The sequence below is a fragment of the Ambystoma mexicanum genome, chromosome 9 (assembly GCF_040938575.1).
Source record: "Ambystoma mexicanum isolate Mex_15411 chromosome 9, UKY_AmexF1_1, whole genome shotgun sequence".
Classification (NCBI taxonomy): Eukaryota; Metazoa; Chordata; class Amphibia; order Caudata; family Ambystomatidae; genus Ambystoma; species Ambystoma mexicanum.
Genome location: NC_090931.1, coordinates 756088606 through 756115558, shown reverse-complemented (window position 1 = coordinate 756115558; position 26953 = coordinate 756088606). Strand labels below are relative to the sequence as shown.

Genomic DNA, 26953 nt, shown 5'->3' with positions numbered 1-26953 from the left:
CAATACTTTTTTTTATTTCGTGTGATTTATTTTATACAATCTCTACACTTAAATGATATGCATTGTACATCATTCTACAATATTAATAATTTGATTAATAGCATGTTCCATATCATATTAATAGACCTTTAAAAACTGTACTAAATATTAAAACAGTTTGTTTTCTTTAAAAACCTATACAATAGTGGTTCCCTACATTACTCTAAACATAAGCATGCCTTATCATAATAATCTGTTTCGCGTACCAGATATTGTTCATGTACAGTTGGCCAAAGTCTTGTCACTGTTAAAATTAGATCCAATGGTCTTCCTGCCAGACACCTTTGCAAAAGGTCAAAGGTATTTTGTATTCACGTGTCACAGATTTAACTGTGTAACAAATCATGGATTTCTTTATTCAAAACCTCACATTCAATCAGTAGATGCTTACATGTCTGCTTTACATCTCTTTTACAAACCTTACAATTTCACTTTTCTTCAGGAATGTTTTTACTGACACCATTGGCAATTAGTTTAATCGTAATGATAATAGGGCATTTCTCCTATATGATTTACATGGAAACTTTATTGAATAAGGTTAACAACTGTCTGCTATGTACGACCAAGTTATATCCTCTTGGGAGTTTTTCTTTTTTTGAAACTATATCAGTATTCTGTATTTTTATGAGTCTTATTCTTTGCATATAGATCTGACTCATTATCATTTGTAAAGTCTATAACGCTCAGGAAATCTTCTCGGTCCTTTATATAATTATTTAATGCATGGCCATTGCCTAGAAGAATTGTGCAATTCTAGCACCTACGTAAAACGAAGTTAAACCCAGTTCCATGCACGCTACCTGTATTGGAACTCCATTTGAAACACTGAAGATGCAACACCATATCTTTCCTTCTATTTTATTTAGCATTCACAATGTGGGGCATTTAAAGCTTTGCAGGCAGTATATAATGGCTGTGTTTCTATACATGAATTGTACCAGCCATGCCATAGTCATAATAAGATTTGGTAAATTGTGCATCATTGCCAGTATTAGCGTAGCCTTTGCCTCTCTTCTATCCCACATTGCCTGTTCTGAGGTGGAGTTTCGTTACAGTACACCTAAGTACACGTTCGCTACTTCTAATTTTCTTTTATTTATATGACAATTTTTGTAGCAACAAATCTGTTTACGCCCAATGTGCATAACCTTTGTTTTATCAACATTTATCATCAGCAAATGTTTAGAGGAATATGTTTCATTAGTGTTGAGAGAGCATATAGGTGTTATATCAGATAGGTTAAAATGCAATGGTCCCAACCCGCACCCCTGCTTTAGACCATGATTAATTGGTATGTTACAAGATTGCTTCCCAAAATTGTCCATGCAAACTACTACTGATATGTTACTATACAGTTGTTTTATAATACTTATTAGTCCTCTCAGTATATCCCATCTCTCTAACTTGGCCCGTAATAAATTCCAGTAAACATTATTAAAGGCTGTGCTGTAGTTGATACAAACTGCATATAGAACATGTTCCTTAGTATGTAGGGCTCTATTAATAAGGGTATTTAGAATTATAATATTTTGTGATGTGTTACCATTTTTTCTGAAATCAATTTGATACATATTCAATAACTAATTTGATTCTGCCCACTTATACAAATCGTTAAATAAAAACCTAGAGAACATTTTACTGGGCACATCAGTCAAAGCCAAAAGTCTGAAGTTTTGTGGTCTTGCACTTTCCTCCTTTTTTTAAATAGGGGCATCAGAATCAATAGTTTCCATTACTTTGGTATTTGCAAAGTTCTAAAGATGTCACCAAATAGTTGTGCTAATAATGCTGCCTACCACTCTGGGTTACTTTTCAGCACAACCTTAGCCACACCATCTTGCCCTTGTGCTTTGGAGATTTTCAAATTGAGTATTGACTTATTTACATCTTCAACTGAATAAAAGCTGATGTAAGTGGGCACCTTTCCATGTGCTCTTTCAGGTGTCTGAGCTATATTTTGATAGTACACATTCTTGATCTGTCTTCTCAAAGTAGACTCCTCAATGCAATTAATAAGCATCTCATTTTGGTGTGAGGAATTGTTTCTAACTAATTGCCAACATTTGTTGCTATTATTACTGGCCAAAACCTTAAACATCATTTGCCAATTAACACTCTTTATAGGCATTCTATGTCTTTTTATTAAGTTTGCATATGTGTTCTTCTGGATTTTAATAATGCTAACTTTGTTGGCATGACTTATATCCCTGTCTTTACTTATTTGTCTAATAGTCTGATGCAATCGTCTTTTCTGGAAAGGAATTTCAGCATCATATATATATTTGGTATTTCTATTTTCAATGTATGTTACTAGCCTTAACCAATATATCCACTCTTCAAGTTCTGCTATATTAGATGCTCTTAATTGTGTAAGATACGGGTTCCATGGTTTGGTCAGGTGGTTGTTAGTTTTCACTGTGGTTAATTCTGCCCAGCATATACGATTTCCTTGTGTATTTATTTTCAAACCTCTCACACCGATTTTATGAGGAGTAATATCCCCAATCTCTAAACATAAGGGATGAATTCATGGTCATTATTAGTACTTTTGGTTACTAACAATTGTGTTACCTTATGAAACTCCTTTGTAATCTATGGTGGCATTTTTCTCACCTGTGTACCAAGTAGGTTCACCCTGGGGTGTCCCCTTTAACTCTTCCATTCATCATGCACATTAATTACTATTTGCAACTTTTAGCCACCTCTTTCTTTGCCTATTAGTGTATTTCAATGCTAATATTGCAGAGGGGATTTTCCAGATAGTGTTTGGCGTGGGCAGGTGTATTTCCCCTCTTCCCCACAATGTGCATTTAAATTCCCTGCTATTATTATCATATTTCCTTGTTACCAATGTTACATCTACTTATAGCTTCTTCCAAACTATGCATGATTTATGTAGTATGTGCACCCCTTGGAGGGTCGTAGACATTCATCAGCAAAAGGTCCTTTTTATATTTTAAATTTATTTTTACTGCAATAAAATTGTTGTTACTATTAGAAAGTTTTACTTCACTGGAGTCTACTATATTAATAATTCGAACTATTAGACCCCTATAGGGTTGACCACGCTGGTCCTTTACTGACAGGTGAATATGCCCTTCAATATACATCAAATGCTAGGCTTTTCGTGAGCAAAGTCTCTTGTATGAAAAATATATCACAGTCTTTGATCCATTCTAAGCTTTTCCCTGTGCTGATTAAATGTCTATGTCCTGTAGTATTCCAATATGTTATGAGAAGTTTGAAGATGACACTTAGTGTGTTCCAGGTTACACGGCCCAGTTAGAGACACTAACATCCCATTTGGATCTGCAGTACTCATCTCTTCACAAATTACTCTTCTACTTCTATTGTTGCAGATAATTTTGATTTCTTTACTTTGGTCCCTCTTTCCATAGAAAGGATAATTGTGTGCACAATGTATGTTAGGACATTGAGTACATTGAGTACAAGCATGCTCCATTCTCGGAAGTCCAACAAATTATAGATGATAATGAACGATTATAGATTATTGATGAGGAACAATGTATCAATGTTTTTTTTTCTTGATTTTTCCTCCGCTAGCTCGACCCAATCTATATCCTTTGAGGCTATTCTTGTAGTCTATTAATCTTAGTACAGGAATAGACTACAGGAATAGACCGCAGCAGTGAGAGGAGTTTCATGTGAGTTCCGTTTGACAGAAATAGTTATTGTATCCTGAATATCAAACTTGATTGTATCCTATTCTCCATTCCCACCCTATGTTTTGGTGCATGGGAGGAGCAAATGTTAATCTTCAAATCTGCTCACGGACTAAAATCCATTATTTTTCTTGTCATTTTATTACCTATAACTGCTTGCTGTTCATGAATTGTTCCTGACTTGTTCTGTATTACTGTCATTGCTTTCATACATATTTCTTTTTATTTTCTTCAGATTCAAATGAAAGATCCTAGGTCATCTGCTTCTGTGCTCATTTTCACCACCTAATTACCCAGGTTATCACCTTTTCTGTTTTCCCTATTGTTCTTTTTCGTAGCCTTCTTTCATGGCCAGTTTACATTTCCTATGTCCTCAATTACCAAAAAATGATTACTTGTTTCCTTTAATATGCTTCTTTGTCGTTTACCAACAAAATTGTTCTGCTTCTTTCTGTTTTTGTTCTTTAGTTTAGTTCTCCTTTTGGTTTTAGTAGGGATCCAGTCTTTGCAGTCCAAGTTTGAAATTTCTATAGGCGTCACGTTTTGATCTGTAGTATTCTGTATGTGTCCATGCGTACTAGCTGAATTGTCCTTATAAGATCTATTCATTTGGTGAGGAGGGTTTACTAAGGACTGAGCTATGTTTTATTTGTATTTAGCCCTTCATCTCTGTTTCCTTTGTTTTTCCATTTGTCCTTCATTTATCTCTTCTGTTTTTATTCTTGAATTTCCCTCTTTTAAGTCTACTACATTCACAATTACACTCATGTTATCAGATTTTAGGACCGTTGTAGTCCTTTTAATGTAACTTATATTTTCTGCCATTGCTCTCTGTAAGGTTTCTTCTATAAGAGTGAAAGTAATACACTGATCTTTTGAATGTTGCATATTTCTCTGCAGATTTCTAATAACTCATGCAATATTAGATGAATGTCTATTTTTGAGATGTTATTCAATGAATCTTTTGATTTGACAGTAGAAGTGCTAGTTCGAGGAGAACTCTTATATCTTGTAGATCTGGTTGCGGATCGTCTTCATGACTTATTACCAGGTTAGGCAAGGTACTCAAGGTGTCCAAATCAGTGCCTTCTCTGGGCTCTTTATTGTCCACATTTGTTTGATTAGTGTTGCTTTTGTCTCTCTGTAAATTGTAACTGAGATCTAATAGTAAATTATTATCTACAATCAACACATTTTCATCTTGATTATTTGTTTCTGCTTTATCCACCTCATTATTTGATTTATGTGTGGGCGTAGCAATCTGAAATCGTCAGTTTTAAGCATTGGACAGTATTTACTTTAAGTTATCGATGAATATGTGTGTCTGTATGTGCTGCCAAGTTGGTGTGAGCAGCATCATGTCCTGTTATTAAATCCAACATTTTCTCCCTATTTTCATGGGCAGTCTTTTCAGAGGTTTGGCCCTCCATTGTTGATGTTGCATTACCTCAGAGATTCTAGGAAATGTGCCACTAAATGAGGGCTGTGTGTCTTTGAAAACAATTTTGGACCTCTGCCTACAACGAGAGTGGTGCAAGCATTGGGTGCATGAAAGGGCAAGTAAATTGAAGATCTCACCTTCAAAGTTAGACGAGTCCTCACTACTGTCCTCAGACCACAGACTACAGACTGCGCACCGACACTTAGCGCTGCAGTTCACACACTTCTGCTCACACCAGATTTAAAATATTCACAAGTAGCAGAGGGAAGTGTCCAAATTCTGCAGCACAGAGTTTCAAAAGCCAGATCAGCAGGCACACGCTGCACACTGTGCACCAGCTCTTAGCACTCCACTTCGCCATTATTGTTATCTGGGCTACCTGCAGTTGACATGTGGCTTCTGTGTTTGGCTGTGGTGCTTCACCCTCTGTTCATTCTCTCTAATCTCTTTTCTGTTGATAGAGGGGCTTGAAGCAGTTGGTGACAGAAACAGCATGCAGTTAGGGACTCGGATTAGAGCTCGAAACTACCGGGCCCCTCCCCTCTGCTCTGCTGAGAAGAATTCCTTCTTGGCCACAGGTCCAATAAAATAACAGTGTCCCAATACATAGCTTTCATGCTCGTTTCATTAAATGTGGAGCACATATATAGCCATATCCTTAAATGTGCTACTAAACAAAAAAGCATTGCTTTTCCTATATATAATATAATTAATGTTTCTTTCCATGTACCTTCAAAATGCCTTTTTAGTTGACCTATGCGTACATTTTTTATTAAGACACTAGCAAACAGACATGGAAACACGCTCATCAATTGTTGAAAATCAATGATCCTGTAGGTTGCTGTTCCGATTCCCTTATCGTTTGATGTGCCTTGCACTCTGAAGTAAGCTGCACTCAGAATCTGAGACTGGGCATGTGTGTCTGGCTGACATACCCCGGAGCAGGTGTTGGGGGGGAGGCGAGAGTTGGTGTGCTGCTGCATACTGGGACCCACTGTCCTCTCTCCCCACCTGTTGCCTCACCATGGTGTGGTGCAGTTCATTGCAGTGCATTGGGGTGCCACTGTCCCAGAAACTGTTCATTCTAGGGTTGAGGACTAGTCCTTCTACGACCCCATTGATGTCTCACAGATTTAAGGCAACCGTCTCATGTGTGAAGGTGCTGAAATCCTGGGAAAGGGGTGGAGTGCCCAAATGTCATGTAGCCAGTATTGCACACAGGGTCCTAACAGGTAACTATGCAAAATGTGGTGCAGATTGGTGAAAAGGTGCAGAATTTTATAAGGAACAACGCTTTGCCACAAACCCAGCCACAAACCCACGCATTTTCACTTTTATAAATATAGATTAAGATAACAAAGGTTATAAAGCTTAATAGCCAGTTAGCTCAATGTTATTTCATAAAAAGTCCCATCACTTAGTATACCATACATATATGCTTGTTGAATACAAAAGACCATACAGTATTGTACAAACACAAATGTTGATCTGTTACTCGACAATAAAATGCATGTAGAACATGAACAGGCACTGGCATTGTTGTCTGCATGCATGTTTTTTGTTCACTAAACATGGACCCAGAGTCTCGACGGTAGAATCCCTACAATCACCAGAAACGACAGCAAAGATAAGCATCTGCAGGAAGCCAACGCGAGTCTGATGTGTTCATTTTCAGAGCTGTCAGAAGACCCAACAAAGTAAACTTAGATGACCTCTGCAGCCCATGAACATGGCTTCAATCAGTATAACGTGAAATGAGTCGGGAAACCTCTGTTCTAGCTTCTGCCAAAAGATTGCACTTGCAAGTCTGAATGTCAGCATTAAAGAGCGAATTGCAGATGCATCCCATGCCCTGTAGAGATGTGGGCCACCAACGCCGGCATAGCATGAGTGTGGACATTGTGGAGGCGTGGCCTAATCACTGGCACATGTGGATTCATCCAAGGATGCTATCCTCCCATCACTCAGATTCCGATTTTGGCTCAAGTAAGTGTCCCAAAGGTGACACCTATGAACCAAAACTTAAAGAGAAGCACAACTGGCATTACAAACAGTGAGCTAGCTAGTCTAGATTAAAGCATAAGTGGTTTAAAAGATAACAAGGGCTGCTTGGAATCCATGAAAAAAAATAAAAATAATAATAATAATAATAATAATAATAACAATAATAATAATAATAATAATAATAATTCATTCTTTTAAAACACTTCATGCCAGACTCCTCCAGTTAATTAGCACTCCAATAGAAGGGGTTGTTATTGCTCCACTTTGAATGCTACTTGATGCATTGACCTTGATAGCATGACAGGCTCTATCGGCTCTAAATCGGCCATGCTGTGAGATATGGACTTGTGATGTGTAGGCTGCCCGCCCCCCCCCCTCCCATGTCAGAGTAGAATGCTTTACTCATGCAGCTGCCCACGTAATAGGGGGATTCATTAGGATAGGCTCTGGACTTGAGTGACCCCCCAATATATTATCCTTTGCTGGCAGCAAATACAAACTCTCTCGTGAAAGAACATAGTAAGAATATGTGGGTGTTTGATAACATTGACATGTTTCCTGCTTTATGTCTGATTGCCACACTTTGTGGATTTTTGACATTCATATACAGATCTTTAAATTCATAATTTTGCGCAGAACTCTGTTGCTTGCCAGATAGTTTAGACGTCTCAAGCATACAGGCATAATACACATAACTTCTGCACCATTACCAGAAACCTTTAAGACTGAAAAAGATTTGAACATTTGAGTTGTGAACACAAGCTCTTCGCTTAGTGGTCCAGTAAAAGTATCTATGTAGTCAAAAATCACAAACTCGGCCACTTTGTTTGTCTCGTGCAAACTGCAGGTTGGCAAAAGGATGGTTATGGCAGCGATCTATTCTGTGATCGGTGCTAATTGACACAAGATTGTTGGAAGCTTTATGTATCATGGGCCATAAGTAAGATAGGCCCATACATCTAATTCACCCAGCCACACCAGCTGCACGTCCACAGATATACTCCAAGGTAAGGTTACCTGAATTGAGATATTAACATAAGGCATCAAATATCAAACCAGCTGAACCCTGGGCCCAAGCTATAGAGAGAGGGGCTGATTTATTTATTTATTTATTTATTTAAACAATTTTGAATGGGAAAACCGCATTCAAAAAGACTTTGGACCTCCTTCCATGTCTGGCGGTCTGGAAATAAGGGTGCCAGTAGCAACATACCGCACCCTTTCCAGACGGCCAGCGTATGAGAGTGCCTGCAGGGGCCGGTGCTCGCAGCAGGTCTGACCTGCCGGGAGCCCCGGCCCCTGCAGGCATGGTATTCATGGAAGCACTGATAACAAAAGTGCCGATGCTGCCGTGTCCCCATTCCCGTGGAGTCCCACTGGACTCCACGGGAATGGGCACTAACAGTTTCTGCTGCCTGATATCCCAGGCCGCCGGGACTGGTAATGTCCCGGTGGCACCAGGATCTCAGGTGGCAGAATGGTGTTACGAGGTCGGCGGCAACCCACCGATCTTGTAATGAGGCCCTTTTTGATTCTGGGCCGTGTTCTGTTGAAGTCTTCCATGCCCTCAAAAACGCAGCTGTTGATCTTGCAGAAACTTTCATAGGCACTCCCTAGAGAATTTGAAATGTGAGTACACATCCTTCCAATTTGGGGGTAAATGGGGTGTTACCATTGCAGCATTCATAATCACAATGAGAATCCAATGACGGATTTTTCCACTGAGAGGGGAAATGATATTTAGCGAACTGTTTCACCAACCAACTCCCATGGCATCTTCCACACGCATGTTCTGCCCTTACATAACCATGGGACATGATGGAAGAAGCATAGGTTTCCATTTACTGACAAACTAAAGAGGTGGCTGTCAGATGAGATTTCTGCCGGTTGACCTGCGATTCCTAAATGATGAATCTGCGATTAAGGTTAGACATAATGATGTTTTTCTGAGCCATGAGGGTTTGGGAAATCAGTGTTTGTATACTACATGACGGCAATCTTATCTGAGTTCAGCTAAAGCACAAAGACACATTTCTTGGAGAGCCAATGCTGTATGATTACATTCCTTGAAGCTGCACATATATACAGAAACTGCCTCTCGCCCTGGAAAACAGAGGAAGATCTAGGAGCAGAGGAAAGCAACGCGAACATGGTTGGATTTAGGACCGAAAAAATAAAGTGCAAGTCATATTCGAAGAGTGACAGAAGGCTGGTCACCGGCTGCTAATCTCATACGTTAATCTGACAGGTTGCCTTTCTGCATGGATCTATGTGATCCGCCCCGGCTGAATGTCCCGCGGCCGGAAAGATTGCATGAGAAAGGTGCGAAATACCAAAAGTTTGCACCTTTCTCACGCGAACACATGTACATACCCACACCCCCACCCACAACGCACCCATGACACACACCCCACCCACACCCCCAACATAAACAAACCCCACTTACTTTCTTCTTCATGCTGGGTCCCTGCGGCGCCAGTTCACTTTCACTTCCGTGATCGGGAACCGGCGCTGCAGGGTCCTTTTTTCTTTTTTTTTATGGAAGGCTGCAGGGGTATCCCGCTCACTATACAATAGAGTATAGTGAGCGGGGTGTTGCAGGGGGACACCCCCGCAGCTCCCGTTTCTTTTTTTTTTCACAATGCTACCACCAAAGGATCGAACTTTTGGTGTTCGAACCTTTGGTGGTAACATTTTTAGAACTTTTGGTTCATGCGAACCATTATATTCAGTAAAACACCTTTCTGCATACATATGAAGGCACATGTTCTTGCCATCTTGCTTGATACAGGGCCACTTTGCAGAAGAGGCGATATTAGAATGTTTCTTCCAGCAGTAGCCAGTGGTAGAATTGGGCCAAAAAAAGTAGTGGAACTATGGTCTCGGCAAGGAAGAGGGTAGGTGGAAGCATAGTGCAACATGTGACAAGGTGTTGCTGCTGGGCCATTGCAATAGTCTAAGTGATTAGCAACTAAGGCTCCTATTACAACTTTACGCTTGCACAAGGACATGAATGGACAATTCCTCTGTATAGAATGGTGAGTATGGTAGTAAAAATTAATTGAATGGTAAACAGAAACAATTAAAAGTAGTGGAACACCGCTACCAACCGTTCTCGCTCACTTCGATCACTGGCAGTAGCTACCACTTTAGTTGGCCCTAGTGTCCTGTTGTGCTAATAGTGTTTGCTGCCCAATTGCCACTGATGTTCCCATGGTAGTGGGATCAGGTAGCTAATGATCTTATCTGCTGGGAAGAAACATAGTCAGGAGAATGATTTGTTGTTGTCTTCTATTGTTCTGCACTTTCCCCACTTCAGCTAGTTTGTTTATAATATTATACCAGCCCTAGGACCTCGAACTGCCCATTATTCAGGTGGTTAGGCGAAACCCCAGATGTGTCCAGCAGTGCTTACCTCAGTCACTACTCACTGCATGTGACCGTGCCATGGTCTTACCATTCCATTCGGAAACCCCTACATCTCCCTGTATGCCAGTGTGCCTCTAAATGTGAGGCGTGAGAAGCGACTGGAGTTTGACAGAGAGCCACAGCCCTGCTGCTGTGAGTTGTGTGTTGAGGAGGAATGGAGGCTATCTAGTTCTGCTGGATCAAGAACCATGAATGGGACCATCATTACGCCCCATTATTAGAACTAATGATATCTTAAAGCTGTCAGTAGAATTGCATGCCGTGGGTTTCCTCATGTAAGTAGAGTAGGAAAGCTTTCCTCCACAGCGTGCTGTGTGTCGTCCTGTTGCTGTAGATGCTCACCGTATGCTGCTGACTATAGTCGGTCTGCTTTCTCTTATAGAGACACCCCTCTACAATTGATCTTGATATGTTTTAAGAACCCTTTGTTTAATAATGTGTTGATTAGAGGAAAGGGCATTGTATAAAGATCAATAATATAAATATTTCACACTTCTGTACGTTTTCCACTCCATTGACTCTCTCCACTGTGGTATGAGTTAACTCCTTCATTTATACTCATGAAGCTAGCATCAGTGGTAAACTATAAAACACAATTGATAAACAAAGGTATCTGACCTGTCCACCATGCAAGATGGCTCCTTTTTCTCTGTGCTGGTGCAATGCTGTGCTGTGCTGTGTGGAGAAGCCTTCATTTCACCCAATACACCATTTTGGATAAAAAGAGGGGTTGCCTGATTGCCTGATGTGGCTTGCTGCCACCTCCCCTCTCCTTACCTTTTGTACTGAGGTGGGGACAAGGACACTGCACCATGTTGGGTGATGCTGCCCTGGCACCCACAGCCCTGACTCCATCTATGCAGAGGATCATCGCTGGAGACACTTGGGGAACTGTGCCATGACTAGGTCACATAACCTGGATGCTGAGGCATGGTCAGGTAGGGCAAGGGAGGATTATGTAAGGCCATGAAGCCATGATTGGTGTCAGTGCTCTGTGGTGCTGGAATTCACCTTCTATGGGTGTGGCAGGTGACTCTCTGCCTGATCTGCTTCAGGGTGTAAGTGCCATTCAGTTAGAGACCAGGTTAGATGGAGAACTATTGCAACCTCTCCGTTAGAAAAGAATAGTGCTCTTGCAGCATCAGTTAAATGCTGGGAGAACCATCAGAGGGCCTCGATCTGGTAGAGGATTGGTTTCTCAGAAGCATTTGAGGGATGGACTTGAACGGTTTTTGTGGTGCATGGTTGAGGGAAGAAATGTACTCTCCAAATGAGCATTTGAGGAAGTGGGAGGATCTAAGTGAGGCGAGAGAAGTAGGAAGCACTAAATCCTATTCCACATTAGATGGGGGCAGGCAGAGAGGTGGTATTGGAGTGAATGAAGGCCTCCGAGGGTATGCTCCAAAGTAATCAGAGCAATGTATTCATTTCCACAGATATGTGTGCAGAAAATGATCACAGAAGGAAAGAGTTTCGGGTCATTAGGAAAGCCAGTCTTGCTTGGGGATTTGCGGGCATCTGTACTCTTTCCTGCCACACTTTGAACACTAAAGATGCTTGGGACTTTTGTATCTAGAAATCTGCGCAATGCCAGGGGTCTGCTAAAATCACTGAGGCAGGCGCCATATGAAACTCAGGTACCCTCGGAGAAAGATGCAAGAGATAGTGGGCGAGGGTGATCCTGGGAATACGCGGCACGTAATACTTGGCCGCATAATAGGGGAGGATGGCAATAGTTTCCCAGCTAAAGCTGTTCTTTCCGGGAATGCACTCCCCACTGGTTTTATAGAGGAACAGCCATACTCTAGATTTAGACGGAATTTGCTGAAATGGCTTCAAACCAAGGACATCTAACAAGTCACTTCTGACCACTGGACGCCCCACTAGAATCTATGTGCATGTACCCTATTATTGTATTTATACTGCATTCTGTATTTTGTACCCCCGTACCTAAATTATATGCACTGTAATGTAATGACCTATATGTTGTAACTAAGCTTTGAACATTCTTGTAACTGCTGCGCCCTGCTACCTGAGGGTTTGGCGCGCATTATCAAATAAACAAACAAACAAACGGTGGGATGTTGGCTCAGGAGCTGTCCATGTTTCCCTGTGTAGGGGGGATCGTAGACTCTATTTCTTCTGATCAGTCTTTAAATTAAATGTTCTCATTTTGGCATCACTACAAATAATGGCAGATGGTTCACAGAGACTCTCATAGTTGAAGTCACTTCCTCTATAATTCAGGAGGACTGGGCCAAGGATTGGGAAGATGTATTCTCTTGTTTGTTAAATTGTGATGTTTACAGTTTGGGATTTTCTCATGTGTATTATCATTGTAACTTTATGAGACACAGGGTTTGTTCTATTGAATGGTAATATTTCTTTTGTGATAGATGAAAAATGCAAATAAATATTCTAAAAGAAATGCAGATAACATGTCAATTAGACTTTTTTCTATGAGGTATCCATTACACTGGAATTGTTGCATATGCAATAGCTGTCAACAACTTCCTTGAATAAGAGTGCGTTGTTCTCTCATTGGTTTGAAACCCTGCTTGAAAAACGTGACACATATTTTTTTTTCAGGCATATAAAAGCCTGTGGCTTTAGATCAGACATATTTGTAACGTTCTGAATGACACATATTTTAGTCACTTGAAAGCACACAGCGAGAACGCGGATGACAAATGCAGTCGTGGTTTCTAATGTATGTTTTGCCTTCTGGTTGTTGCTTTTGCTCGATGCATGTTGTTATTTCTGCTCAATACATGATTCCTAATAAATGAATTGCCAGCTATAGTAATTTTTCCCAGAAGCATTTTAATTAGATGCAGAATTCATTTCGTTAGCATTGATTTTCTCCTGATAACTCAGCTTTGTATTGTAAAATGTGTTCAACCAAAACTAAATGCTAATGGATGGAGGCGCTCGCAGTTTGATGCAATACAAGACTTTCTTTATTGGTCAGTTCAGATGCTGTTCCTTGTAACACTTGGGTGGGCTCTGTTTCCTCTCTTATGCTGTCATAATAATAGCCAATCTCTCTGATGCTGTAAGTCCATCATATTTAATATGATATATGAAGTACAAGGCATCATTCTTTCAATGGGTATGAACAGGATATTTTAGTGGCGTGTCTAGATATGCTGTTGCACATGCGGATATGTCAACACGTGATATCAACCACTGGCAGGCATTTGTTTCACCAGCACTGCATAGAAGACACACTAGATACTCTTTAGATGAACACTAACCAACTTCACTCTTTGTGCTCAAGCCTTGGTTTCGATGTGTTTAATCAACATGAACAGAGGCCTGTATACATGATGGTTTCACCCATAAAGGTTGAACACAAGCCTGCTGTGCTAACATACCTGACTTAATAGAAATAAAGAGCATACTTATGGTCTGCTCAACAATCATCGTTTGGAAATTGTGTACTAGTTATAGCTTGGCATTTCATCTTAGTCTCATTCATTTGCATGTGCCACCTTGCCCTTGCTTTCTGCTAGAAAGAAGAAAGGAACATATATGATTGTTATTTTTAGAGTTTATAATTCTTGTTGAATAGACATAAATAACAAACCATGTTTATTTAACTGAAACACCAGTACTTGACTCTTAGTATGCTCCCGTTCAGTGTAAGAAATTGATAGTTACACACTGCTGGATCTGGCAGAGAGGGTGAGGAATCATTTATGGGCGGGTTAGGAGATGGGATGGGTTATTGTACAACCACAAGAAGTGCTCTTCAGAGCACAAACAGATCCTTCTGATTCAAGACAAAGACAATGGGCCTCATTATAAGTTTGCCGCTACCGTAGTTCCCGGGCCGGCAAACTATGAGTTGTGCTCACAGGTGCCTTTCTGCCCACCATGTTGGACCTATAATAAATGGTGCCCGTACATCCGACCTCCCCATTCCCATTCGGCCCTATGGGGCCGAATGGGAATGGGGAGCATCTTTTTTCCAGTGCCCGCAAATGGGCAATTACCGGGTCCGGCAGGTCCGTAATCACCCGGTAATTGCCCATTTGTTGGCGCCGGAAAAAACTGCAAGTTTGGCGGCAGGCTGCTGGTTTTAGCGGCAAGGCTACCGACAAACTTGTAATGAGGCCCAATGCTTCTAAAATGTGCGGTAGATTTGCATTGTCCTTCAGATGGAATCTCTCCAATCTTTCATTGAAACAACTTTTCATACAGTTCTAAAAATCCCAACATTGTGATAGATCAATAACACGTGTATTTGTAAACCAATGAAGGTATGTAAATTTCATGCCACTCCATATGGAACGGAATCCATGATCGGTTTTGCTTCTTTCCCGGGACCTCGTTTCTTCTATAACAATTGCTTCTTTTCTTAGCGAAACAAATTTGAGGTTATTTATGTTGTTTAATTATGAACTGGTTTCACAGCTAGGGTGACACTGTTGCACTTACAAACGTTGAGGCCAGACATTTTTAGAATTTTAGGTCTGAAAAAAACCATGCCTTTTTTCCTCTTCCTGTTGTATGATTTCACTTTTCTTTTCATACAGAGCCTTGGTACAGTCCTTGCATATGCAAACTGAGACTGGGCTGTGCTTGTTCACTTTTTGGTAGTGGTTAAGTAGACGTAGGTGGCCAAGATACAGATTAACGCTTTGCGAAAGGGAAAAAGAGAAACATGCAGAGGGAAGTCGATTTTAAATAATTTCTACATGTTAGATTGAGGTACTGTGACTAGGATATTTAGTGTTCAGTCAAACCTGTTTATGAAGCAGGTTGCAATAGCAGAGGATAGTCCTGCTGCTAAACCTTTTTAGAATGTGTGCCTTTGTGCTTCCATGGCAAGGTGTACAACCAGGGCTGGTGCACAACCAGGGCTGTAGCCTAAGATGTAAACCTGAGATGCCTTGTCTCTGCAGCCCCTGTTTCTACTGAACTTTCAAGGAGGATCAGATGCCCCTTGAATGAAATAAACAAAGAATCAGAGATTGAGTTAAAGCAACGCAGTGATGCAGACAGTACATTGTAATTGTGTTTTTGTAGCAGGTTTGGCTGGGCTTCTTGCGTCAGGACTATTTTAATAGCTGAATACTGCAAGGGTGCCTCTGGTGGCATTTGACTAGAGTGCTAGAATGGCCCTAAAGGGCTTACTCAGGTGTTGCATGGACAAAGAGACCTGCATTTCCACTTGTGAGGCATCATGGACTGCACTTAGAGTAGTTGGGTTACAGTGCAGACAATTCAGACCTGTGGAGTCATAACACCAGTGACATGTTATTGGAATTGAGCCCCACTGGATCTATATCAGTGTACATATGAAACTATGGGACCCTACTACATAATCAATCTTTCTTACAGACTGCCATTTTATCATCAATAATTGGGTGAATAAAATTCTCTTGAAGTTGAATCCCGCAACATCAGAGATTTTCGTAGTTGACAGTACCCCTGGTCTCTGTGAATCTTCTCTATGTAATGCAATGTAATGTAATACCTCTTTTGCCTCCGGACTTGTACCAGCATGTCTCAAAGAAGCATGGGTATGCCCTCTTCTAAAAAAAAACTCCCTAGTCCCTTCATCCCAGAGCAACTACTGCCCTATGACCACAGTCCCTTTTCTCCTAAAAATCCTGAATAGACCAGCATTCAATCAAATCCAGCACTTCCTCAAGGCCAACATGATTCTTAGTAAGAGGCAATCTGGTTTCCGACAAGGGCACGGGACAGAGTCTGCGCTTCTCGACCTCAAAAATCAAATATTGGAAATCATGGACAAAGGCAAACCTGCACTTCTCCTTCTCTTTGATCTATCGGCTGCATTTGATGTTGTGGATCACAAGACTCTCAGTAGACACCTTACCAATGCAGCCCAATTCTCAGCAGAAGCCACAACGCGGATCACCTCCTTCCTGGAAGGCAGAGCCATGCAGGTCTTCTCCAACCAGGCATGTGCAGCACCATCCATCATTCATTGTGGAGTCCTTCAGGGCTCCTGCACAGCACCTACCCTGTACAATCTATTCACAAAACGGCTCTTCGACAAGCTGGAATCCTTCGGCATAGCATATACAAATTATGCCGATGACACCCAGGTGTCATCATTCCACTGTCATCATTATTATGAGCAAGAGGCCACATCTCTACAAGAGATCTATGCCATCATCCAAACATGGATGGCAGCAAATGGGCTTTGTCTCAATCGAGATAAGACCAAGATTCTCATAGTCGGTCCCAAAGAATTTCTTAGCAAACTCAACAAACATTTTGTGATTTCACTATTGACGAAACAATAATCCCTGTCTCATCTTCAGTTATGACTCTAGGAGTCTACCTGGATTCTACCCTATACATGTCACGCCAGGTTAGTGTGGTCACCTCTTCTCCCTCTTTCACAACTAAACTAATAAATGTAGTCAAACCCTTCTTGTCAAAACAGAATTGCCTGTCAATAGCTAGAACCACCGTTGGAGCCAAACTAGACTATTGTAATGTCCTTCTAGCCAGCACATCGGTAAAAAACCTGAACAGACGTCAAGTCACACAAAATAATGCCCTCAAAGCTGCACTAAGCATTCCAAGAAGCAATCACATCTCACAAGCCAGGCACTTGGCCCACTGCCTCCCTGTCAAAGAACGGATCACCTTCAAGACACTCGCCATTACATACAAGTGTTTGGCTGTCAGAGCCCCCACCTACACGTCTGAGAAAATTGTCAGAGCTACCTCCACCATACCAAAAAGAACACATCACGCCAATCAACTATGCATACCTATGAAAAAAAGAGGGTCAAAGCAGGTAGCGGCAGCTTCCCACACATTGTCCCCAAGCTATGGAATGCCCTACCTAACTCCATTAGAGCAGAGAGTTCACACCTCTCCTTTCAGAAAGAGCTAAACACTGTGCTCTTCAACTAACTCAGCCCTTCCCACCTATCATTAGCCCAGTTTTCCCCTCAGACATTCACCTCCCTTCCCAGTCCAACATCGTACTCTGATTCCCCCCCTACTCCTCTTCTCAACTCATCATGAACTGTTATTTGCCTTACTGCTTTAAGGTTCACTGTAACCACGAACCACAGTCAGGCTGTTTCCTATGTCCTCCACTGTTTCCTCTCCACTGCCTCTTCTCTGTGAGTAAGTAAGCCTGCTTGTAACAGCGCCACAATGCCTCTGGGCTGTTTGTGCACTTTTTTAAATGGGAAAAATAAATACAAATAAATAATGTAATATAATGTAATTTATCATTTGTACAGTGCCTCTTCCTATTAGTATGGCCTCAAATCACTGTAAGTAAATGCCTTCAGGGAACTGAAGTCCAAGGCATGGGGACATTCATCAGAGGAGTTTAGAATGCGTGTGTGAACTTTAGCCAGCACAACGGTAGGTAGCATTGGCCAAGTCCCTGTTAGCTACCCATGTCCAGCTAGCATGTGAGTGGGTGCGGTGAGGTATTCTGGCGAGTATGAGAGTGCAGGAGACTCATGTATACTGCTAGACTGAATTCTATGGCTAAAGGGCCTTGTCTTTTGACCGACCCTGCCTCCCAAGTGAGAAATCTTGGAGTAATCAGTTACTCTAAATTGGCCGTTATAGCACGAGTCAATGCAATGATATAAGCTTGCATCTGTCATCAAAGAAATGTAAATCAATACTAGTGATGCTCGACTATGTAGAGACGGCTGCTGCTGTTTGGCTCTGGTAATATCAATGCTTGAATATGCCTATATGTGGGATTTTCCACTTTTGTAATCCAGTGCATGCAGCACTCCAGAATTATCATGTGCACTATTCATACATCTTACTATGGAGCACCCACCACCTGCATACCAGACAACCCTGTGCTTTATACACCCATGAGACTTTTGAGATCGACTGAGCATCTTCTAATAGTTGAACCAAAATGCAAAAAGAGCTCGAAACTGTGGAATATTTCTAGCGACCTGCCACTGTGTCTTTGGAATAGCATTCCAACTAACTGTAGAGCAATCTCACAATTCACAATCATTCAAAACTAGATTCAAATGTTCTGCTTCACTGCCCATTACTATTCCTGGTCAGATTTAGTCTATAATTGACTACAGTTTTTCAATTTCAGTGTCAGGAGGCCATTCACTGCGTAACACAACGTTGACCCAGAAGCCTGATAGCACCCGGGGACATTGTACAGTTGACTGATCATTGCACAAAGGTACATGGTTTGATATCTTCACTTGAGAACCCACGGTTATCAAGGTGGCACATCAGCCTCTGAATTTCTATCAGGTTCTGGGATCAGAGATCAGCTGGGATAATGTATGAATGAGGTGGCACATTTAATGGAATACCAGAACCCAGCATTAACTTTGCAGTTTCAGGCTTTTTTTATTTTGCTAGTAATACCAAAGCGTGTTATCGTTTCAAACCTTCCCTATCACTTTCATGCGCGCGCGCGTGCGCGCGTGTGTGTGTGTGTGCGCGCGTGTGTGTGTGTGTATAGGTTTAGTCAGTAAAGAGCTGTGCATTCCTTATGAGACTGTCATCTTACTACTTAAGGTTTTCCAAAGGTTGAAGCCCAACATCACATTGTTTTAAATACCACTTCTTGTCAGTGTCCTCCTGCTTCTAAGTACCACTATAATTAATGTTAATATTACCACATTTATTCGGTCAATCTCAGATGGATGAAGGGATGAACCGACCCCACTGGAGTTTGAATTTGTGACTGCGGTTTGAGCACATATCAATGAAGCAAGCACTTAAATTGTTGAATTGTTCTTCTGGGTTTTAGAAGGGTTTGTTTGCTCTGAAATGTTCATGAGTGGACAGTTATATATGTGGGCTGTGCTCTCTCCGCAGGTTAAGTGGCATAACGTGGAGGCTATTCAGCGGGCATATTTTCTTTTATCAGGCCCCATGCCCATGTTCAGGCTCTCCTTCTGTCATGTGAATAGGACCTCATCTGGTGTTGAGAGATTCTAGCGGCAGCCAAGTTAACGGGCCAAGCGAAGCGAGAGCAGTTAAGAAGGGCTCCTGGCTGTCACCCCCCATTCCAAACCTTTGAACGGGGGTTTTAGCCGGTATCCAGTCAAAATCTCGAGAAAAAAAAAGTCGAATGACAATAATCTCGAATTCCCTCTATTTTAATTAAATATTTATTTTGGGGTCGGGGAATAAAAAAAAAGGGTAAAAAAAAAAAGGGGGGGTTGGGGAGGGAACGGGAACCCCCCCATTTCGAATAAAAAACGTCATAAAAAAAATGCGACTTTTTTTTCAAGATTTTTTTTTCAAGATTTTGACATTTGACTTTTTTAAATTCGACCTTTTCACTATAAACCGTTTTGGCCATTAGCACTAAAGTAATAAACCAGGTTGCTAAGAAGCAATTATTTTCATTCATTGAACTGGACGCTGCACGCTGATCTAAAATGGCTGCCATGGTCATAAAAAGCTGGGCTCCGTACCGAGCCCCTCCCCTATCTCCATGGCGGCCGGGAAAAGGGCTGCTGCCACAATCAGGTGAGTGGGGATGGGGAGGGGGTTGGGGAAATAATAAAGATACAGGAGGGTGAGGAAGGAAGATGGCGGACCGCGGCTGGGAGGCAGCCTGCGGGTTCTGTGGAACGCGGTCTGAGATTATAGGTTTCAGCCCGTGATCCGTGGAACCTGATTGGCTGCGCCTCCTACCCCGGGTGCTAATGAATAATGATGTCTTCAATGCAACACAGCCAGCATTGTGCCATCCAACAATGTGCCACATATTGTGTTGTGTTTCATTTGGGTCGTCTGGGACCTGAATTCCCAAGAATGGATTACAGCCCAATATTTGAGTAGAAATCTAATATCGCTTCAATGATTACAGGGAAAGGGCCACCTCCTCTTGAAAGCTATCAGACAAGTATGTTTGTTAACCTTATAAAGGTTTCATCATAAAATAATTGGTTGTTTTTTCTTAATGTTAAAACGCCTGCACCATCCAATGATCATCATACTACACAATGGCTGCAGAGTCAATGTTGGTGTGCTATTCCTGTGCACATTTAACAGAAGATCTACAGAGGAAGACAGCACTACAGAACACATGGTAGGTACAAGGAGAACTGAAGATTGCAGCATATGGACTGCACCCATGTATTTTCTAGAAGAGCAGCAGGCATATTCTTTGATGATTCTGGTCACGCTTCCTATTAGCTGTAAGGTGAATCTTCAACAAAGCCCTGACACGACCAAGTAGTAGGCAATCAAGAATTGGTTCATCATGGTCCACTTTATGAGACTGTTCTTGATTATGTTCTTTTCTTCATGTGATAACTATTGCCTGTCCTTATTGTGTAAGGACCGCCTCTTAGTATAAGTGCAGGATTCTCTGTATGCTGTTTTCGCCGCTGCAAAGCTGCACGTTTGCATTTTAAACGGACAGTTTTCACTTTGGTCGTTTTAGTCAATTTCTTTAAATACATTTGTGTTGGATGTTTGGGGAGGGAGATTGGTGAGTGGTGGGTGGGAGGATGAGGTGGTGGAGGTGGGTTATATGGGGTGGTTTAAGGTCAACCCTCCTCCCCCTATTTGAAAAAAAACAAAGAAAACGACTGCCGTGAAAACGGCGTGTTAAAAATGAAAATGTGCAGTTTCACAGCAGCGAAAACAGGAGGAACCGAAATCTCAACCCCGACTAGAACACCAAGTTCCGGAATGCAGACAGAAGATACCATCCAGTGACAAGGGGCATGCATTTACATGATTAAATGAGGATTGCTAGGCTGAAGAGATGATTAGCGTAATAGCTATGAAACTGCACTGTATAAATTTCAATACATAAATAAATAAGTAATCACAAATAACATTTGCGACTTTGACCTGTCTTCCGCAAGCCTAAATGCAGGGACCATATTATACAGCACCTGCATACATTTTGATATTCATCACCAACATTGACATTTTTCAAAAATTACTGCATTTGTTCACCAATTATAAAGCCATATTTTGTATGTCAAGTATCTTTTCCTCTTGGGAAAAGGCCAACAGATTGTTTCTGTATCAGACCTCGAACATGTGTTGTAGCCTCGAAGGGTCCATGCCCCTCTCAATAGTCAGATACTGTGATTCTTGGCCGCGCACACAGGTTTTGGGATGGAACCTTTTGTCCATGTGTGCATCCTTCCATGAGCCCATTTACTGATTCGGTGCCCGGACGAGGCATATATACAACCAGACAAGCGGCCTTGTTTTTCTTTTTTTTTTTTTTAAACTTTTTTTATTAAACAGCTTGGCAGCAGAACGCAGGCAAACAATACAGAGGATGGGAACAGTAGAACCAATACAGGCATACAGGCAGTGCATCTAGCATTAACATTTTCCATCAAGGATGTGTACTGTGCAAATACAATATAGGAAAGCCCTTGGCTCAGGATGAATCCCCCGCGTGGGTGGGTGAAGTGGTTGGGGGAGTTGTATCAGGTGTCGCAGTTAGCTCTGACATATAGGAACGAAACTGGATCCAGACATTTCTAGGCCTCGAGTGGACTGTTGTAGACCGGTCCATGCCTCCTCAGTGTCTGAGGCCCATGTGAAAGCGCTGAGCCATTGCGCATGCGTGGGGGGTGCGGGGCGAAGCCAACAAAGCAGAATGGCTCGTACCGCAAGGAGCATGCAAAGGCCGGCCAGTTTCCTGGAGTTTCGGGTAGCTCTGGAAAGTCATGAAATAGGCTCTTCATTGGGGAGGGGTCGATGGATCGGTTAAGCATAGCAGATACAGTTGAGAACACCATCTCCCAAAATTGGGAGAGGCGGGGGCAATCCCAGATCATGTGCATGTAGTCGGCGCCATCTTGCCCACAGCTGGGGCATCTCGGGGAGTGATCCCTAAACATACGGTGCAACCTGCTCGGAGTATAATGAAACCTATGCAACACCTTTAATTGAATCAATTTAAACCGGGAATTGAAAGATACCTGGTGTATTTGGGCGCACAGGTGGGTCCAGCGCTCATCCGTCACCTCCACCCCGAGGTCCCCCTCCCACGCCTGCCTTAGCCCAGTGAATTTCGGAGTGGTTCTGGATTGCATCATTGTGTATAGCCTAGATATTTTCCCTCTAGTGGGTGTGGGGGAGGTTAGTTCTTCGATAGCAGGGTCATCTGGTGGCATTGCTGGGAACATGGTGTAGTTTCTTTTAAGGGTTTTACGTAAGGCTGAATACTGAAGCCACGCACTCGGGCCACTCCTCAAGGACAGCGGCAGGTCGGGCCACTCCACAAAGCTACCCTGCACGAATACATCGCGGAGCAGCTCGTATCCCGCCTCAGCCCAACTACGCACAGTCGGCGGCGGAACTCAAGGGATCCCGGGGAGAAAGTTCCACAGTGGGAGATTGCCATGAAATGGATGAGGAGTGTCTAACAGTTTCCAGGTTTTCATCAGCGCCAGGGAGGTGCAGGCCACCGGGTCCAATGCATCCTGTGCAAAAGGAATGGGCTGTATCACCAGGGAGCGGATATCTCCGTCGCTGACCACAAGCCTTTCAAGTCTGACATGTGGAGGAGGGTCAGCTGTGTTAAACCAGTAAGACGTGTATTGGATTTGGGAGACCAACCAGTATTTAAGGAAATCGGGGGCCCCAAAACCACCATCAGGCATCGGGGTGGAAAGAGTCCCGAGCTTGAGCCTGACCGCGCTCGAATGCCACAGAAAAGAGTTGGTACTGCGTATCAATGCTTGGAAGAAACCCTCGCCCGGCCACAGGGGGACTTTGGTGAACCTGTATAGTAGTTGGGGTAATACTATCATTTTTAGTAACCCTATTCTACCCGCCAGAGGGATTGGCAATTTGCTCCATGCCGGGAACTTAGTTGCCAGCTGCGCTAGGTAGTTTTGATAGTTCTCCTCGAGGGTTGTCTCGAATTGACGTGTTATTTCGATCCCCAGGTACGTGAACTTCAATGGCGCCCACAGGAACCCCATCGTATCAGGAGGGGGAAGGGTGCATTCCGTGAGTGGAAAGAGCGTAGATTTTGAGCAGTTCACCTTGGGGCCCGAGATGTACCCGAAGTAGATCACATCTTTCAATATCGGGGGTAAGTTAGTGGAGGGGGACCGCACAAAAAGAAGTGCATCATCCGCGTAGAGGGATACAATATCGGCTTGACCCGCCGAGCGAAGTCCTCTGTGTGAGTGAAGTTGTCGGAGCATGTCGGCGAAAGGTTCTATCGCTAAAGCGAAGATCAGGGGGGAGAACGGACAGCCCTGTCTCGTTCCCCTGGAAATTTTGAAGAATGGGGAGCATCTGTCCTCCATGCGGACACTGGCCACCAGCCCCGAGTAAAGTACCTTGACCCAGGAACGAAACACCGGCCCGAATTTGCATTGTTCGAGCACCCGCCAGAGGTACCTCCAAGATACAGAGTCGAATGCCTTCTGCATGTCGAGGGTCGCGGCGACCGCCTGCACATTGGGGCTAATTCTGCTGATTATATTAAAGAGCCGTCTAATGTTCAAAGCGGTGGAGCGACCTGGAATGAACCCCGCCTGGTCCGGGTGTATAATGGATGGCATACAGGGAGCTAGCCTGGTCGCTAACATTTTGGCAAAATTCTTGTGTCACAGTTTATGAGGGAGAGTGGACGATATGAGCTGCACTGAGTGGCAGGTTTACCAGGTTTAAGCAGTACCGTAATTGTGGCTTCCCGGAGTGATGGGGGAGTGTGCCTGCCTCCACCGATTCCTCCCAGAGAGCCAGTAAATGAGGGAGTAAGAGAGTCTTATAACATTTATAGAATTCGACCGGGATGCCATCAGATCCGGGGGCCTTCCCCGAGGAGAGAGAGTCTATGGCCTCCGCAAACTCTTCAGAGGTGAGTGGACAATCAAGGGAACCAGCGGTCTCGGGAGAGAGGACCGTTAGGGGGAGAACCGTAAGATAGGAGTCCACCTCTGCCTCCGTGGCCTCATCCGAATTGGAGTATAGGGCTTCGTAAAAAGCAAAGAACTCCGAGTTGATGTCTTGTGACGTGGTAACCAGGGAGCCATCTGATCTGACAATCCCAGGTATATGTGGAGCACCCAGCTCATGACGGACGAGTCTAGCAAGGAAGCGGCCCGGGCGTTCGCCCTCTCCGTATCTCCTCGCCAGACCGGGGCTAGGAATTTTTGTTCCCGTTCCGCCAGGGATCGAAAAACGTCCAGCTCTACTCCTATAGCTGCAAGTGTCGCAGGGGTTGAGGACCGCGAGCACTGGGCCTCCAGGGTTGACAGTTTAGTTTCTCTGACCGCGATATCCCTTCGAATTGTTCTAAGTATGCCACCCTCTTTGGACAGTGCTATGCCCCTAATGTATGCCTTAAAGGCCTCCCATAGGGTGGCCTGGGAAGACACCGAGTCTCTGTTCATTTCGAAGTACTCCTCAATGGCTACCTCGAGCTCCGATCTAAACAGAGGGTCAAGGAGAGAATGAGGTTTCATCCTCCAGCGTCTAGTACGGTCTCCGTCCAGTCCCCAGCCCATGGTGATGGTCACCGGGGAGTGGTCAGATAGGGTCCTAGGGATGATTCTTAATTGTACCACATTTTTGATCAATACATCAGAGACCACCCACCTGTCGATTCGGGAATAGGAATCGTGGACTGAAGAGTAAAAGGAATAGACACGGGAATCAGGGTAGATCAGTCTCCAAGCATCTACAGCCGCAAGGCGGGGGAGGGACAACAGTGCAGCATAGGCTGCCCTGGTGAGTTGGCAGGGCCTGGACCCAGATCTGTCGAGGTCTATATCAAAGATGGTGTTGAAGTCCCCCCCCCAGAGGATAGGGACCAGAGGGAAACCGTCCAGGAGAGATGTGAGGTGTGTGAAGAACTCCGGGTCATCTGTGTTAGGGCCATAGATGTTCAGCAAGATCACCTCCCTATTCTGGAGTATTGCATGGAGAAGCACATATCTGCCCTGGGGGTCTATTTGTGAAGAAATGAGTGTAAATTGAAGACTCTTATGAATAATAGTCATGACCCCTCGACTTTGAGTGGAGAAGTTGGTGTAGTATCTCTGGGGGCCCCAGGTTCTAGCAAATCTCAAACAATGTTCGGACCGCGCATGTGTCTCTTGTAAAAACAGGATCTTGGAACCATGTCGCTCCACGTGCAGCTGTATCTGTCTCATTTTTTTAAAGTTGCCCAATCCCCTCACATTCCAGCTCATAAAGGTTAGATTGTCCTCCGCCAAGGGAGGGGTGACGCTCATATCGCCGGGAGAATGTCCAGTGGGCCGATGCTGCAGCCCTTTAGCCCCATCAACATTGCATTACCCTGCTGTCCGCCCTCACTGCCAACGCCACACTTTTTTATAACAAAACATACATCGCCCCCACCCCCACCCTCATCCCTCCCCCAACACGAGGAATGGCAACCCCAAAACCTCTTAACCAAATCCAAAACAGTGGCATCAATGCCTGGGGGCTTGTGGGCCGGACTGATGACGCCGCTCCGGGCCTGTGGCAGATCCAGCTAAAACATGGTGCCTACAGTGATGCTACAGACGTGACTTGAACAACTATAATTGGCACAATTTACCTTGGCACAGATATGTAGATTAATCCAACTGACAATTGTTGAGAAGTACAAGTGTAGTATATTCTTGGCCTCGGGGGAGAGCCGGTGTCGGCGCCCCCCCAACGGGCGTTCCGAGTGGTTGTAGCGGAATGGCTGGGGGGGAAGGTCAGCCTGGGAAATGATCATCAATAAACCTGGAGGCCTACTCCGGAATCGTGAAGAACGACACCTGATTGTTGTGTTCCACTCGTAGCTTAGCGGGGTATAACATGGAGTATTTGACTCCGTGATCCCTGAGCCTCCTTTTCACCGCCAAGAAAGTCTTGCGCTCCCGCTGGACAGCCACCGAGAAGTCCGGGTATAGGTGTATCCTTGCTCAGTCCAGTAGAAGTTCGCCTTTGAGTCCTGCGGCTCTAAGGAGGGCATCACGGTCCCGGAAGTTAAGGACCCGAGCTATGATGGGTCGCGGGGGTACACCCGGCTTGGGTTTAGGCGTCAGAGCCCGGTGTGCCCGCTCTATGGCAAACTGCGGGGACAGCTTTGGTGAATCCAGAAGCGACAGTAATGTGCGTTCAACAAAGTCTTCCATCGGCTCTCCGATGCCACCCTCAGGGACCCCAATGATACGGAGGTTGTTACGCCTCGAGCGAGATTCCAGGTCCTCATTTTTCTTCTCCACCTCAAGGACGCGGTTAGATAGAGCCGTGACCTCCGAACGCAGCGCCCCCAGACCATCCTCGGCGGAGCCCATCCTGGTTTCAACCTCCCGCACTCGACTGTCGGTCCTCTCCATGTGGGCCCTGATAGAGGAGATAGTGCCATTCATATCGTCAAGCTTCGCGTGAAGCGTGGTGA

At 43.7% G+C, this 26953-nt stretch overlaps 1 protein-coding gene across 1 annotated transcript in view; it reads left to right on the top strand.

Annotated features, from left to right (window-relative positions):
* The window catches only part of TMEFF2 (transmembrane protein with EGF like and two follistatin like domains 2), an 866447-nt gene that overhangs the window by 758318 nt on the left and 81176 nt on the right, over positions 1-26953 (top strand). The window lies entirely within an intron of this gene.